This window comes from Talpa europaea (assembly GCF_964194135.1).
Source record: "Talpa europaea genome assembly, chromosome: 10".
In the NCBI taxonomy this organism is placed as follows: Eukaryota; Metazoa; Chordata; class Mammalia; order Eulipotyphla; family Talpidae; genus Talpa; species Talpa europaea.
Window position 1 is genome coordinate 63,934,695 of NC_140077.1, and position 17,397 is coordinate 63,952,091.

The window sequence follows — 17,397 nt, forward strand, 5'->3', positions numbered from 1 at the left end:
ACTGTTCATAATAGTTACTGATTATTCTTTTGATTTCTGCTGTGTCCGTTGTGATTTCTCCTCTTTCATTGATGATCCTGTTTATTTGTGCTTTCTCCCTCTTTTCCTTTGTGAGCCTGGCTAGTGGTTTGTCTATTTTATTGATTTTTTTCAAAGAACCAGCTCTTGGTTTCATTGATCTTTTGGATTGTTTTTTTAGTTTCAATTTCATTTATTTCTGCTTTGGTTTTTATTATTTCTTTTCTTCTACTGGTTTTGGGGTTTTTTTGTTGTTCTTTTTCTAGATCTTTGAGCTTCGAGATTAGGTTGTTTCTTTGCATTCTTTCTTGTTTCTTGATGTGAGCTTCTATTGCTATATATTTTCCTCTTATTACTGCTTTTGCTGCATCCCATACATTTAGGATATTGGTGTCCTCCTTGTCGTTCAATTCAAAAAATTTTTTAATTTCTTCTTTGATCTCCTCATTAGTCCAATGGTCTTCCAGTAGTGTGGTTTTTAATCTCCATGAGGTAGGAAAGTTCCTTGCCTTCTTTTTATGGTTTATTTCTAGTTTGATGCCTTCATGGTCAGAAAAGATGGTTGATATGATTTCAATCTTGGTGTATCTGTTGATGTTTGTCTTGTGCCCCAGTATGTGATCGATCCTGGAGAAAGATCCGTGTGCGCTTGAGAAAAATGTGTACTCCGTTTTTTTGGGGTTTAGTGTTCTATAGATGTCTGTTAAGCCCAATTGCTCTAGGTCCTTATTTAGAGCTTTGGTTTCTTTACTTATTTTTTGTCTTGTTGATCTATCCATTGTTGATAGTGGTGTGTTGAAGTCTCCCACTACGTATGTGTTTTCTCTGATATCTGTTTTCAGAGAGGACAACAGTTGTCTGATATATTTTGGTGCTCCTTCGTTTGGTGAGTATATGTTAATGAGTGTTATTTCTTCTTGAAGTATTGTCCCCTTGATCATAATGTAGTGACCATTGGGGTCTCTTTTTATCTTTTTGAGTTTGAAATCTGTTTTATCTGATATAAGTATAGCTGTTCCTGCTTTCTTTTTTGGTCCATTTGCTTGTAGGATTGTTTTCCATCTTTTAACTTTGAGCCTATTTTTATCTTTTGTAGCTAAATGTGTTTCCTGGAGACAGCAAAAGGTTGGGTTTTGTTTCTTAATCCAGGCTGCAACTCTGTGTCTTTTTATTGAAGAGTTTAGTCCATTTACATTTAGAGTTAATATTGATATGTTAACATCTGTATTTGCCATTGTGTTTGTCTTTCCTTTGATTTTATTTATTTATTCTTTTAATAACTTTTTTTTTTGGCCTTCTTTCATTGTTATTCGTCCCTCTGAGGTTCTGGCTTTAGGACTCCTTGTAGTATTTTTTGGAGTGGGGGTTTAGTTGCAATGAAATTCCGGAGTTTCTGTTTGTCTGGGAAGGTCCATATTCTTCCTTCAAAGAGGAAGGAGAGCTTTGCGGGATAGAGTATTCTTGGTTGGCATCTGTTTTCTTGGAGTCTGTTGACTATGTCCCTCCACTCTCTCCTTGCCCGTAGTGTTTCTTCGGAGAAGTCTGATGTCAGCCTGATTGGTTTTCCTTTGAATGTTATCTGTTTCTTCCCTCTTGCCAGCTTCATTATTTTTTCCTTGTCCTGGATTCTTGGGAGCTTTACTATTATGTGTCTTGCTGTATTTTTCCTTTCGTCGTGGAAGTTTGGTGTTCTTCTTGCTTCTTGTATATCAATTTTCAGCTCCTTCTTCACATTTGGGAAGTTCTCTTCAATTATCTCTTTGAATATTTTCTCTGTTCCTACATCTCTCTCCTCTCCTTCTGGTATTCCTATAACTCTTATATTTCCTTTCCTCATGGAGTCAGATAGTTCCCGAAGTCTTTCTTCGTTCTTTTTCCTTCGTACTTCTCTTTCCTTTTCTGTTTTGGTTCTTTTTATTTCTGTGTCTTCAAGATTACTTATTCGTTCTTCCATTTCATCTATTCTGCTTTCATTGCTTTTCCCAGAATTCTTTAGTTCTTCCATTAATTCTTTGATCTCCTGCATTTCTTTTACTTCCCTCTTTAGGGACTCAATTTCTTTCTTCTGACCATTGTTTTCCCTCTCTAGGGACTGAATTGCATTCTTCTGATCGTTGATTATTTTTCCCTTATCATTGTTTTTCTTTATGACTTCTGTCAGTTTTTTAATCATGGCAATTTTAAATTCTCTTTCTGGAAGGCTCAGAAATTCTTCCAAGTTATTGTCGTTGTAATCTGGGGGCTGGTTTTCTTTTTGTGGTGTGCTTTTTCTCTGGAGAGTTGCTAGGTTGCGTGTGGTTCTTCTCCTCCCTACTGTCTGTTTTCTAATTTGCCGTATGCGTTGGGACACTGTGTTGATGGGACTGGCCGGCATCTTGGGTGGGCTTCTCTGTACCCCTCTGGTTCCTCCAGGAGTCATCTGTCAGTTTCAAGCAGTCTTTACTGGAGAAAGGTCCCTGTTCTAAAATGCCAATGTGGGGACACACTCCCCTGTGCGCCTGGTCTGCCCCGGCGGTGGGTTCCTGCTCCCCTCTGGGCTTGGACTGCAGGCCAGAGGGGGTCTGGCGTGGGCGAACTTCCCCCGCTCACCTCTGGCTCCTGAGGAAGCCTTCTGCAGGTAGTCTTTACTGAAGAAGTGTCCCTGTTCTAAAATGGTGATGTGGGACACACTCCTTGCGCGTCTGGTCTCAGGCACACTCTTCTGCGCGCCTGGTCTGCTCCGGCTGTGGTGCTCGCTCTCCCTGTGGGCTCAGACTACTTGTTAGGAAGGGGCCCGGTGTGGGCTAACTCCCCAGCTGGCCACTAGCTCCTTCAGGAGCCTCTGCTGGCTTCAAGTCGCTAGGTGGCGCCAGAGATCTCTCCTAGAGCCCTTGGGGAGCTGATTTTCCACCCCGTGGGACAGGGAGCAGAGCGGGGATGGTAGGGTACACCTCAACGGCTTTGGGGTGCTGTGTCTGCCTTGTGCCCCACCGTCGTGGGGAACCCACGCCCCTAATTTCGTGCCCTGGGTCTCAGTTCCAAAGCCCTCAGTTCCAGGATGCGGGCTGTAGCCCAGATCAGTGGCGCGGGAATGGTGCCTTTTGAATCCCGCTTCCCTGCCTGGGCGCCTTGTTCCTGCTCACTCAGGGAGGGCCTCTGCGGTCTCCCCGCAAGCCTAGGTCGCAGGCGCGGGGACCTGGGCAGCTGCGATCCGCCGGATCAGCACGCCGCTTTCTCTCATATTTTTATATCATTCTTTAATTGTATGGAAGGTTTCTGTTTGGTATGCCTACTTACAATTTACCAGAAAAAAAAAAAGCATCACATACACTTCAGTTCCTCCAATCCCTAAAGCCAAAGGAAACTATAAACAAGCCAGTTGAAAGGATGAACTGGTAAGAGCCGTTATAGTACTGTGTGACAAGGAGACAGAAACCAGCAACAGTAACGTCTTGCTGCCTTTAAGGCTTATTTGGAGCAAGTACATAATACAGTCAAGCACACAGCATAGTAAATCTTTTCATATTTAAAAAAATTCATAACCTGTCTAAATTATCCTTTTTTATTTAAAATAGATTAATGTCAATTTTAAACATCATTTATATTGCATCATAACCCTCTTCTTGACAGTTCTTTTTAATTTCACTAAGCTATATATTATCCTAAAATGAATTGCATTGCTAAGACATCTTATTCAAGTTTCAGATTATTGAGTATGTGACTGCTTTTCATTTTTTTCTCCTTTATGGAAATGATTGTGTATGGTTTTTAAAAATCTTTTGTCTCATTAATATGATGGATTTTATTAAAATATTTGCCCATGTTGGGCTATTCTTTTATTTCTTTTATTTCATCTATTATTATTTTCATGTGTGGTTGGTGCTGTTAAAAGAAAATTTTCCACAGAAAGTTTATTGATCTAGTAAGTTTTTATTCAGCAATTCATGATCTCTAAAAGGAAATGTATATAGACCAATGTCATTTGTAAATATTGCTGCAAGGGCAGTGTTAAAGTAACCAGATGAAGCCCAAGCTCAAGTCACTCATGCTAAGCCCAGACTCAGAAAATAAAATCTTAATTAACTTCCTATGCTCATCTCTCCCAGAAAAGGAAGGTCTAGTTCAACCAATCAGTGCTTGCCTGTCCAGCACAAGTTGCCAAACTAGCTCCATGATTCCCCTTTGCTCCATATAAGGAAAGTAACCCTGTTTTTGTTACAGGGCAGGGAGAGGGGCAGCCCAAACCCCGCAAACCTGCCTGTTCTATATAGGGTTCTGCCATCCACCGCATTAACACAAAACATGAGACTTTAATGGGAAAGAACTTTAATACAATTAGGAAACAATACAGGAAAGGCAAAGAATCTAGTTTCTAAATCAAGCACCCAAAGTTACCCGTCCCCTCGTGGGTAAAACTCCATCCAAATGGGATTGGCCCAGAGCAAGGCCCCAAAGCCTGCCACAAGTCTAAAGCATTTTCCAGTGGGGACCAACAGAAAAGGGTCAGAAACAACCAGACAAGCCTGGAAAGAAAAGAGCAAAATCAAAATCAAGATAAAAGCTGCCATTGTCACCTCCCCATGGGTCTCACCCACATCTGTGTCACCCAGTCCATGACCAAAAGTCAAGCGCAGTTTCTTCACGTGTCTCTAGGCTCCATGCGCCTCCTCCAGGTCTCCTTCTGGCTCTCCATCCTGTTTCCTTCCTTCCTCAGTCTCCTCTGCAGCCTCTTCTCTTCCTGCTCAGCTCCACCCTCCATTTGGGTGGGGCAGGGAACCTGGAACCTCCCCCTTTCCTGGGGACCACCCTGTTACAGTTTAGCCAATCAGCAAATGCCCAGTAGTACTTCCTTGTTCTTGCTCACTATAAAAATCCCTCTCACCTTGTACAGCCCTTTCTATCTGCTAGATTGGATGCTGCCAAACTCACGACTGGATGTGCAAAAAAGATTAGGGTTTTTGGGCCTCCCTGGTGGCGCAGTGGTTGAGCGCTGGGTTGCGAAGTTGCCCACAGCCTCTGCAGCGCCGGTTCGATCCCCGGCTGCTCCCCGGCCACTGGAGGAGGGTCCCACATGTCGTGCAGACCTCTCCTGCCGCCCGCTGCTCCCCTCAGCAGTGTACTTCGGTCCTTCTGCCTGCTCTGCTCTCCACTCTGGCTCTGGTGAATTCTCTCACCCTCCCGCGCTTCTGACTGTACCCAGTGCTTGCATAAATAAATTTAAAAATAAAAATAAATAAATAAATCTTTAAAAAAAAAAGATTAGGGTTTTTTTAGAGGACAAATCCACTTTTATTTATTGGCTTTTCAATATGTTTAAATCCTCAAGGGGTACACCATCATGTGAATTCTGTGTCCTGTGGCACAGAACGTCCTATTAGCAGGAAGGTTGCTTTGGAATTTGCCTCAGAACATGCCACTGTTTCCATGGGCACCAGTTACCTTTCCCAGATTGAATTGCTCAGCACGGTAAAGAAAAGAACCAGGCTAAATTTCTCAATGGTGGGGGAAAACTTATTGCGCCTTCGGGTGGGACTCAAGGACCCAAGGTGGGGGTTAGTGAAGTCACGAACGTTGCCAGCCAGAGGCAGGATTTTTTAGGGTGAGGAGAGGTCAGGTGGGGACTGGGCTTGCATGGGGGGGGGAGGGCGGAGGGAGTTTGTAGGGCGTGAAAAGATTTGTAGGGTGGGGAGAAGCTTATTGTCTGAATTTTCTAGGCGGGCTTCCGCATTCCTGCCCCCAAGTGGGCTTCCTGATGGGCTTTTGCATTCAGGCCTCCTGCATCAACCTTTCACAAATGACTCCTTTTATTTGGTTTGCCACTAGTGTCATTATGTTGTTCTTTGCTTTGTGTACATAAGCACATCTCTTGCCTAGATGGAATTCAGTTTCATCTGGAGCATAAACACCTTCAAATTTAAGAAGTGATGTGTGACCCCTCTGGTTCCAGAGACCTGATTTGTAGCCAGCAAAAGTGGCCTTGGACCATGGTTTTCCAGTCATATTGTAGGAGGCCTGTTCCCAGCAGGACTTAGTTATTTGCTGCCAAAGTTCAGCAATAGGAATCTCAGGATTGGGATTTTTTTAATGAACTAGTCCTGACAATTTTGATCTGTAAGAACTCAAACTTGAATCTACTATGGCCTTTTGTGGTTGAATAAGCTGGCTGAATGACAGATCCAGTGCTTTGACAGACAGAAAAACTGTACTTCAGTGGGGAACTATGCGTTGTTTAGATCTTCTTTTCCAGCCAAGTCTTTCATTGTTTTTGATCTTCTTTGTTTTTGATCTACAATAGCAATAAAAATAAGTCTTGTTCGGCCTCCCTGGTGGTGTAAGGGGTTAAGACGCAACCTGTGAAGCTATCCGCAGCCACTGCAGCATGAGTTCGATCCTTGACCAGGGAGCTACCCATATGGCTTAGCAGACCTCTCCTGTCTCACCCTGCTGCTCCCCTCAGCAGTGTATTTCAGTCATTCTACCTGTTCTGTTCCCTACTCTGTCTCTGGTGAATCCTTTCACCCCCCCCACACCTCTGGCCTATACCCCAGTGCTTGTATGCATAAATAAATCTTTAAAAAAAAAAAAGTAAGTCTTGTCTCCAACATGTAAATTTTGTCCTGTTGAATTGACTTCCTTTCTCCCTGGAAGCCAGTTTTACCCCCTTTTGCACATTCATTTCTAAATTCCTGATCTTATTTTTTTTAATTTAATTTAATTTTATATATTTTTTACAACATTTTTCATTTTCACACAGTGTTTGCATTTTCATCTTGGTTATATTCCCCATACAATTCTGACCCCCTCTTATTTTGACCCTAACCCCTCCTTCCCCTCCCCCCCATAGTGTGTCTCTGGTTTGTAGTTGCTTGTTGATTTTGATTTTGACTTTATTATAATTAGTCTTTTTCTTGATTCCTTAGTTAGGTTTTCTAAATTCCTGCTGTGAGTGAGACCATCTGGTATTTTTCTTTTTCTTTCTGGCTTATTTTGCTGAGCATGATCCTTCCAACTCCATCCACATTGCTGCAAATTGCATGAATTTATCTTTTTTGATTGCTGAGTAATATTCCATTATATATATATATATATATATATATATATATATATATATATATATATATACCACAACTTCTTGATCCAGTCATCTATCTTGGGGCATTTGGGTTGTTTCCATAGCTTAGCTATTGTAAATAGTGCTGCTATAAACATAGGGGTGCAGGTGCCCTTTTGAATTAATGATTCTGTGTCCTTTGGGTAAATACCTAGGAGTGGAATTGCCGGATCATATGGAAGCTCCATCTTTAGCAGGTTAAGGAATCTCCACACAGCTTTCCATAGTGGTTGGACAGTTTGCACTCCCACCAGTAGTGCAAGAGAGTTCCTTTTTCTTCACATCCTCGCCAACATTTGTTGTAGCTAGTTTTTTTACTATGTGCCATTCTCACTGGTGTAAGATGGTATCTCATTGTAGTTTTGATTTGCATTTCCCTGATTACAAGTGATGTTGAACATTTTTTCATATGCCTGTTGGCCATTTGCCTTTCCTCTTTGGAGAAGTTTCTTTTTAGCTCTTCTGCCCATTTTTTGACTGGATTATTTACTTTGTTTTTCTTGAGTCTCTGCAGCTCTTTGTAGATTTTTGTGATCAGTCCTTTATCATTAGTGTTGGGTGTAAAAATTTTCTCCCAGCCAGTGGGGTGTCCCTTTGTTTTAGTTACTGTCTCTTTTGCTGTACAGAAGCTCTTTAATTTGATGTAGTCCCAGCTGTTTATCTTTGCCTTCACTATCACTGCTTTGGGTGATGAGTCTTTAAAGATGTTGCTGAGGTGTATGTCATGTAGTGTTTCACCTAAATTTCCTTCTATATATTTTATGGTTTCAGGTCTTATGTCTAGTTCTTTAATCCATTTTGAGTTGGTTTTTGTGCATGGTTTGAGGTAATAGTCAGCTTCTTTCTTTTGCATGTAGCAACCTAATTTTCCCAACACAATTTATTGAACAAACTTTCTTTGCTCCATTGCATATTGTTTGCTCCTTTGTCAAAGATTAGTTGACTGTAAATCTGTGGGTTTATTTACATATTTTCTATTCAATTCCATTGGTCCATGTCTCTGTTCTTGTTCCAATACCATGCAGTATTGATTATTATGGCTTTGTAGTATAGTTTGAAATCTAGGATAGTGATGCCTCCATTCCTTTCTCTTTTTTTCAGGAGAGCTTTGGCTATTCGGGGTTTTTGGTGGCTCCATATGAATGTCATCAATATTTGTTTTATTTCTTTGAAGAATGTCATTGAAATTTTTATTGGAATAGCATTGAATCTGTAAATTGCTTTTGGTAGGATGGCCATTTTGATAATGTTAATTCTTCCAATCCATTAGCAGGGGATGTCTTTCCATTTCTTTGCGTCTTCTTCTATTTCTTTTAACAGTGTTTTATAGTTTTCTTTGTATAGGTCCCTTACCTCTTTTGTTAGGTTTATTCCCAAGTATTTGATTTTTTTTTTGTTTCAATAATAAAAGGGCTGGTTTTCTTGATTTCTTCTTCAGATTGATTGTGTATAGGAAGGCTACTGATTTTTGTGTGTTGATTTTTTATCCTGCCACTTTACTAAACTGATTGATTAGCTTAATTAGTTTTTCTGTGGAGTTTTTGGGGCTCTCTATGTATATTATCATATCGTCTGAGAATAATGATAGTTTGACTTCTTCTTTCCCTATTTGGATTCCTTGTATGTCTTTCTCTTGTCTTATTGCTCTGGCTAGGACTTCCAGTGTTATATTGAAAAGCAGTGGTGAGAGTGGACATCCTTGTCTTGTTCCAGATCTTAATGGAAATGCTTTCAACTTTTCACCATTGAGAATGATACTGGCTATGGGCTTGTCATATATGGCCTTTATGATGTTGAGGTATGTTCCTTGTATCCCAAGAATTTCAAGGGCCTTTATCATAAATGGGTGTTGTACTTTGTCGAAAGCTTTCTCAGCATCTATTAGATATTATCATATGGTTTTTATATTTCTTTTTGTTGATGATTTGGATTACATTGATTGATTTTCAGATGTTGAACCATCCTTGTGTCCCTGGAATAAATCCTACATGATCGTGGTGAATTATCTTATGGATACATTGTTGAATTCTAATACCTAAAATTTTATTGAGGATTTTTGCATCAGTGTTTATTAGAGAGATTGACCTGTAGTTTTCTTTTTGTGTGTTTCCTTGTTTGGTTTTGGTATTAGTGTAATGTTGACTTCATAGAATGTATTTGGTATTATCCCTTCCTTCTCAATTTTTTGAAAGAAGAATAGGCACTAATTTGTTTCTTTTTTTTTTAAGATTTATTTATGTATTTATACAAACACTGGGTACAGTCAGAAGTGCTGGAGTGTGAGAGAATTCACCAGAGCCAGAGCGGGGAGCAGAGCAGGCAGAGGGCGGAAGTACAGTGCTGAGGGGAGCAGTGGGCGGCAGGAGAGGTCTGTGTGCCATGTGGGACCCTCCTCCGGTGGCCGGGGAGCAGCTTCACAACCCAGCCCTCAACCTCTGTGCCACCGGGGAGGCCCACTAATTTGTTTCTGAATGTCTGGTAGAATTCATTTGTAAACCCATATGGACCTGTTTTGGGGAGGGTTTTGATTACCATTTCAATTTCACTGCTTGTAATTGGTCTGTTTAGGTGTTCTATTTCTTCTTTATCTAGCTTTGGGTGATTGTAGAGTTGTAGGAATTTGTCCATCTCTTCTAGATTGTTGAGCTTGTTTGCATATAACTGTTCATAGTAGTTTCTGATTATTCTTTTGGTTTCTGCTGTGTCTGTTGTGATTCCTCCTCTTTCATTTGTGATTCTATTTATTTGTGCTTTCTCCTGTTTTTCCTTTGTGAGTTGGCTAGGGGTTTATCTATTTTATTTATTTTTTCAAAGAACCAACTTTTGGTTTCATTGATCTTTTGGTTTTTTTTTTTTTAGTTTTGATTTCATTTATTTATGCTTTGATTTTTATTATTCCTTTTCTTCTACTGGCTTTAGTGTTTTTTGTTGTTCTTTTTCTAGTTCTTTGAGCTATGAGATTAGGTTGTTTCTTTGAGTTCTTTCTTGTTTCTTGATATGAGCCTGTATTGTTATATATTTTCCTCTCATTACTGTTTTTGCTGCATCTCATACATTTAGGAAATTGTTGTCCTCCTTGTCATTCAACTCAAAGTATTTTTTAATTTCTTCTTTGATCTCCACATTAGTCCAGTGGTCTTCCAGTAGTGTGGGTTTCAATCTCTATGAGGTAGGAAGGTTCCTTGCCTTCTTTTTATGGTTTATTTCTAGTTTGATGCTTTCATGGTCAGAGAAGATGGTTGGTATGATTTCACTCTTGGTTTACCTGTTGATGTTTGTCTTGAGTATGTGATAGATCCTGGAGAATGATCCGTGTGCACTTGAGAAAAATGTGTACTTAGAATTTTTGGGGTTTAGTGTTCTGTAGATGTCTGTTAAACCCATTGCTCTAGATCCTTATTTAGAGCTTTAGTGTCCTTACTTATTTTTTGTCTCGTTGACCTATCCATTGTTGATAGTGGTGTGTTGAAGTCTCCTACTACATATGTGTTTTCTCTGATGTCTGTTTTCAGAGATGATAATAGTTGTCTGATATATTTTGGTGCTCTATTTTGGTGAGTATATGTTAATGAGTGTTATTTCTTCTTGAAGTATTGTCCCCTTGATCATAATGTAGTGACCATCTCGGTCTCTTTTTACGTTTTTGAGTTTGAAATCTGTTTTATCTGATATAAATATAGCTGTTCCTGCCTTCCTTTTTGGTCTATTTGCTTGTAGGATTGTTTTCCAACCTTTTACTTTCAGTCTATTTTTATCTTTTGTAGTTAAATGTGTTTCCTGGAGACAGCAAAATGTTGGGTTTTGCTTCTTAATACAGCCTGCAACTCTGTGTCTTTTTATTGAAGAGTTTAGTCCATTTACATTTAGAGTTAATATTGATATGTTAACATCTGTATTTGCCATTGTGTTTGTCTTTCCTTTGATTTTATTTATTTATTCTTTTAATAACTTTTTTTTTTTGGCCTTCTTTCATTGTTATTCATCCCTCTGAGGTTCTGGCTTTAGGACTCCTTGTAGTATTTTTTGGAGTGGGGGTTTAGTTGCAATGAAATTCCGGAGTTTCTGTTTGTATGGGAAGGTCCTTATTCTTTCTTCATAGAGGAAGGAAAGCTTTGCGGGATAGAGTATTCTTGGTTGGCATTTGTTGTCTTGGAGTCTGTTGACTATGTCCCTCCACTCTCTCCTTTCCCATAGTGTTTCTTTGGAGAAGTCTGATGTCAGTCTGATTGGTTTTCCTTTGTATGTTATTTGTTTCTTCCCTCTTGTCAGCTTCATTATTTTTTCCTTGCCTTGGATTCTTGAGAGCTTTACTCTTATGTGTCTTGCTGTATTTTTCCTTTCCTCATGGAAGTTTGATGTTCTTTCTTGCTTCTTGTATGTCTATTTTCAGCTCCTTCTTCATGTTTGGGAAGTTCTCTTCAATTATTTCCTTGAATATTTTCTCTGTTCCTATGTCTCTCTCCTCTCCTTCTGGGATTCCTATAACTCTTATATTTCCTTTCCTCATGGAGTCAGATAGTTCCCGAAGTCTTTCTTCATTCTTTTTCCTTCGTGCTTCTCTTTCCTTTTCTGTTTTGATTCTTTTTATTTCTGTGTCTTCGAGAGTGCTTATTCGTTCTTCCATTTCATCTATTCTGCTTTCACTGCTTTTCCCAGAGTTCTTTAGCTCCTCCGTTAATCCTTTGATCTCCTGCATTTGTTTCACTTCCCTCTTTAGGGACTCAATTTCATTCTTCTGATTGTTGATTATTTTTCCCTTATCATTGTTTTCCTTAATGACTTCTTTCAGTTTTTTAATCAAGGCAATTTTAAATTCTCTATTTGGAAGGTTCAGAAGTTCTTCCAACTCACTGTTGTTGCAATTGGTGGGTGATTTTCTTTTTGTGGTGTGTCTTTTACTTGCTTGGTTGCTTGTAGTTTTTCTTCTTCCTGCTGCTTGTTTTCTAATTTGTCCTATGCATTGGAACACTGTATCACTGGTACTGGCTGGCATCTTTTTGGTGTGCTCTTTCTGGGATGTCAGAAACTGGTTGGTAGTCCAATCGAGTCAAAAAATGTTATGCCAGAAATCCAGAAGGGCAGTGGTACTACGAATATGTTAGTGGTCACTGTCACAGAGAATCTCCTCCTTCTGTATTTGTTTAATTCCAGAGGTGGGTCTTGTGGTCCCACAGACTGCTCTGGCCATGGCTGGATCACAAACTGGGCTTTAAATCGCCCTCTGGGCTCCGACTTGTGACCAGATGGGGCCTGGTTTGTGGGGGCTTTTCAGCTTACCTCTGACTTTGGGGGCAGTCCTTTCCCAGTTCCATGCAGTCTAGGTGGGTTCTGGATGCAAAGATGCCTGGTCTAAAATGGCGAGTCAGGAGGGCCTGATCTTATTTTTTTTTAAAGATTTATTTATTTGTACATACAAGACCAGGGTACAGGCCAGATGTGCACAAGGTTGAAAGGATTCACCAGAGACAAAGTGGAGTACAGAACAGGAAGACTAACTGAAATACACTTCTGAGGGAAGCAGCAGGCGAGACAGGAGAGGTCTGCCTCACCATGTGGGTATCTCCATGACCAGCCGGGATCGAACCTAAACAGCAGAGGCTGTGGACAGCTTCACAGCACTGCACTCAACTGCCTGTGCCACCAGGGAGGCCCTCCTGATCTTATTTTTAAATGCTTCCTACAACTAATTATAATACCTCCCTAGTTTTCTCACTAAAGAGTTAAATAAAACCTTTAATATGTGTTCATTTTTATATCCATGATTTTGAAAATCCCTCTTTTTCAAATTATAATACACATAAGATAAAATTTGCCCTCTTAACCATTTTGAAACATACAGCTCAGTGGCATTAAGTACATTCACACTATTATACAACCATCTGCATCTAGAACTCCTCTCATCTTGCAAAATGGAAACTGTGTCCATTAAACAATACCTCTATTCTTTCCTCCATCACCTATGCTCCTGACAGCAACCATCATACTTTCTGTCTCCATGAACTTGATTACTTAATATTCCTTATATAAGTATGTTTAGAGGAAAAACTTCCTCTATCAGGTTACATTCAGTGGTGGTCTGGAACCTGCAAATTAATAGACAATAAACAGCTTAACAGAAGAAAACACAAGATTTATTTACACATTTATGCAAAAGCATTCAGGTAAAGAGCCTTCTTGAAGAGTTAAGATAGATGTTTATATACCAACCTCATAGGGAAAAGGGATCTGGGAGAAAGGACTTCTATGGAAAAGACAAAAGGACTTTTAAGAGAATAAATGGAAAGTATGACATTGGTAATAATATTTGTTTATGCAGTTCCTCAGCTGCAAGAGGTCCACACTGAGAGTGACGCTCCCCCAAAGAAAGAGTTTGTAGTACCGTCATTCTTTAGCAGATAGGGGAAGCTACAGAAAGACTTCTTTCTGTATCTGCTCTATTTCAAATGTCTTCAGTTTTAAATAATCTTAATTCTAACTATGGGGTTACAAGTAAGTCATTACAAATAGAACCATATGGTATTTGTCTTTTGAATGTGAGATATGTCTCATTATGATTTTGATTTGCATTTCCCCAATAATTAATGCTATTGAGCATTTGTTTGTGTGCTTATTGGCCAGAAAATAATCTTTTTTAAAAAAGATTTATTTATGCATACAAGAGCTGGGGTACAGGCCAGAGGTGTGGGGGGTGAGAGGATTCACCAGAGACAGAGTGGGGAGCAGAACAGGCAGATTGACTGAAATACACTGCTGAGGGGAGCAGCAGGCGAGTCAGGAGAGGTCCGTTGCGACATATGGGTTGCTCCCTGGCTGGGGATTGAACTTGTGCTTTAATGGCTGCAGCTTGCTTTGTAGGCTGCGTCTTAACCCCTTGCACTACCAGAGAGGCCCCAGAAAATAGTCTTTCAGCACTGTCCTCCAGCTTCTAACTCTGTACACCTACCAACCAGAGTCCTACTTACTGGATCTCATGGGAATATCAGAAATTGATGTCTCAAAAATCAGTATGAGCCTTGCTTTCAGTGGATGTCAGAGTTTTATTTGCAGCATTCTTTTTCTTTCTTAGGTGGTCATCTTACAAATCCATCTCTCTCATAGCCATTTGACTTTTGGCAAGAGGAGAAAGTGCCAGGGAATGTTGTGAAGGGTTCCTTGCTGCCAGGTGTATGGAGATGCCCTTGGGGGTAGAGGATGGAAGGGGGAAATGTGGTCAGTGTCTCCTGCTGCCTAGGCCTTAACTATGTTAGATGAACTGCAGTGGAACCTCTGCCAAGGAGCTCTTCTGCTTGTGTGTGCTGACCCATGGTCAGGTTCTATGCACAGTGAAGGTCAGAGCCTTTAACAATACAATGAGTTTCTGGAAGAACTTCCTTTATTTGTTTCCATTAAGTGATTTCTCTTCTTGGGTCAGTATTATATTGCTTTATATAAAACATCTGGTAAAATTAGTATCTATTCAGTATTCCTCCCTTAGCTCTTTTGTCTTTTTTTTTTTGAACTTTCTGTTACTTTTATTTTTTTAAATAAATTTTATTTTTATATTCCCCATACAATTGCAATCCCCTTATTTTGACTCCAATCCCTCCCCTCCCCACCCCCCACTCCCCATAGAGTGTCTCTGGTTCATAGGTTTTTGTTGATTTTGATTTTCACTTTCTTATAGTTATTCATTTTCCTGGTCCCTTATTTAAGTTTTCTAGATTCCTGTTATGAGTGAGACCATCCGGTATTTTTCCTTTTCTTTCTGGCTTATTTCACTGAGCATGATCCCTTCCAGCGCCATCCATGTTGTGGCAAATTGCATGTGTTTATCTTTTTTGAATGCTGAGTATTATTCCATGGTGTATATGTACCACATCTTCTTGATCCAGTCATCTATTTTTGGGCATTTGGGTTGTTTCCAAAGCTTAGCTATTGTAAACAGGGTTGCTATAAACATAGGGGTGCAGGTGCTCTTTGGAATTGATGTTTCTGTGTCATTTGGGTAAATACCTAGGAGTGGAATTGCTGGATCATATGGAAGCTCTATCTTTAGTAGGTCCAGAAATCTCCACACAGCTCTCCATAGTGGTTGGACCAGTTTGCACTCCCACCAACAGTGCAGGAGAGTTCCTTTTTCTCCACACCCTCGCCAACATTTGTTGTTGCTAGTTTTTTTAATATGTGCCATTCTCACTGGTGTGAGATGGTATCTCATGGTAGTTTTGATTTGCATTTCCCTGATGACAAGTGATGTTGAACATTTTTCATATGCCTGTTGGCCATTTGTATTTCCTCTTCAGAGAAGTTTCTTTTTAGCTCTTCTACCCATTTTTTGACTGGATTATTTTCTTTGTTTTTGTTAAGTCTCTGCAGCTCTTTGCAGATTTTTGTGATCAGTCCTTTATCATTAGTGTTGTGTGCAAAAATGTTCTCCCAGTCGGTGGGGTTTCGAGCTCTTTTGTCTTTTTCTTCTAAAGTTTTCACTAGCGAGGTTATCAAAAATGTCCTAATTATAATAACAATAAAGAATTTATATCTTTCCAATATTTGCTCTTCTTTTATCTACTTAGATATCTTCCTTTTATCAGTTATCCCATCACATCAATATTTTGGTATTCTTAGCTTCCGAGATCAGACGAGATCAGGCGTGTTCAGGGTGGTATGGCCGTAGACTATTTTGCTATTCTTAATACTGTTTCCACATATTTATCATTAATATCATCCCTTGATGATCAATAGAAGGTGAGAGAATGTTTCTTTCATGGGAATGAGTTCTTTCTGCCATAATACATTTATTACTAGTTATTGCTGGTTACTCTGATGCTCCTGTCTATCACAACAGTCAAAATACTCCTATTAATTGTTAGCTTTCTCTATCTTATATGTTCTGGCTTTCTATTCTCAAATGAAAATTTTCAGAAATTGGTAAATTATGACTCTCATACAAATATAAAAATGAACACACATTAAATTATTCATTTTACTCATGTATCATGAAGTACTAGTTAGATGTTAGAGCCAATTAAATAGAAGAGTGAAAGCAGCAGTTATATGACATGAAAGGGCTGTTGGAGATGAGTTGTAAATTGAGACAAACTGGTTTTGTCAGGTGGGGGTTATGGGAAAAGCACTACCCAACCAGATGGAATGTAAGTACCTATCAATTACCCTCAACCTACAAAGAGTTGCCAAAACCTCAAAGACAGTGAACAGGGCTAGAATCTGACAACCCAGAAGGTTGTGTAGAAGATGCATAGCTTTCCACTGAAATACATTATTTTCCTATACTATATACATAATTTCTTGTTTCTTTTTATTGCTATAGAGAACCCCTTTGTTATTTGTCTAACTTCATTAGCCACATTTCCCAATGTTATTTATGTGTTAAAAAATTCATCTGAGTAAATTTAAAGGTCTAATTGACTTTATTCGATGATTCCTGATTCAGACAGCCTGTCTAGCAAGTAAAAAGGAGCTCTAGGGAGCTGTACAAAGTGAAAGGTTTCTGTAGGCAGAAGAGGGTCAAGAAAAAGGAGAAGATTGTTTCAGTTAAAGTCACCTTCCTCTGGGGGATGTGAGGGGCTTATTAGATGGATTACCTCACTAGTGCTCTCTAGGTAATTCTAGATTGCCTGATTAAAGATTACACTTCTGGGAAAGGCTAGAACCCAAATTAGATTAGGTATTAAATCTTGGTATGCTGTCAGGTCACATAGCACAAGTGACTCCATTTTGGACATATTACCTCTTTTTAACATGTTTATTCCTAATTCAATCATCAGATATACCCATGGTGCTGCTTCTGTATTTTTTTTTTGTCTCTCTATCTCTCCCTACCTACCCCTCTCACTCAGTTTCATGTAATATTATAGTCTGTGTCCATAATTATAATCACCTTCTAATCACTCGATTTTGATTAGCTTTCTTCTATTTTGATTAATTGTGTTTTTTTCTTTACTCTCTGCCAGAGCCTTATCTACCTTTCCTCTTTATTTATTTTTTTTATTTATTTGTTTGTATTTATACAAGCACTGGGTACAGTCAGAAGCGCGGGAGGGTGAGAGAATTCACCAGAGCCAGAGCAGGGAGCAGAGCAGGCAGAAGGACCGAAGTACACTGCTGAGGGGAGCAGCAGGCGGCAGGAGAGGTCTGCGCGCCATGTGGGACCCTCCTCCGGTGGCCGGGGAGCAGCTGGGGATCGAACCGGCGCTGCAGAGGCTGCGGGCAGCTTCGCAACCCAGCGCTCAACCGCTGCGCCACCGGGGAGGCCCTCTACCTTTCCTCTTTAAAACAAATTTTGGATTCAT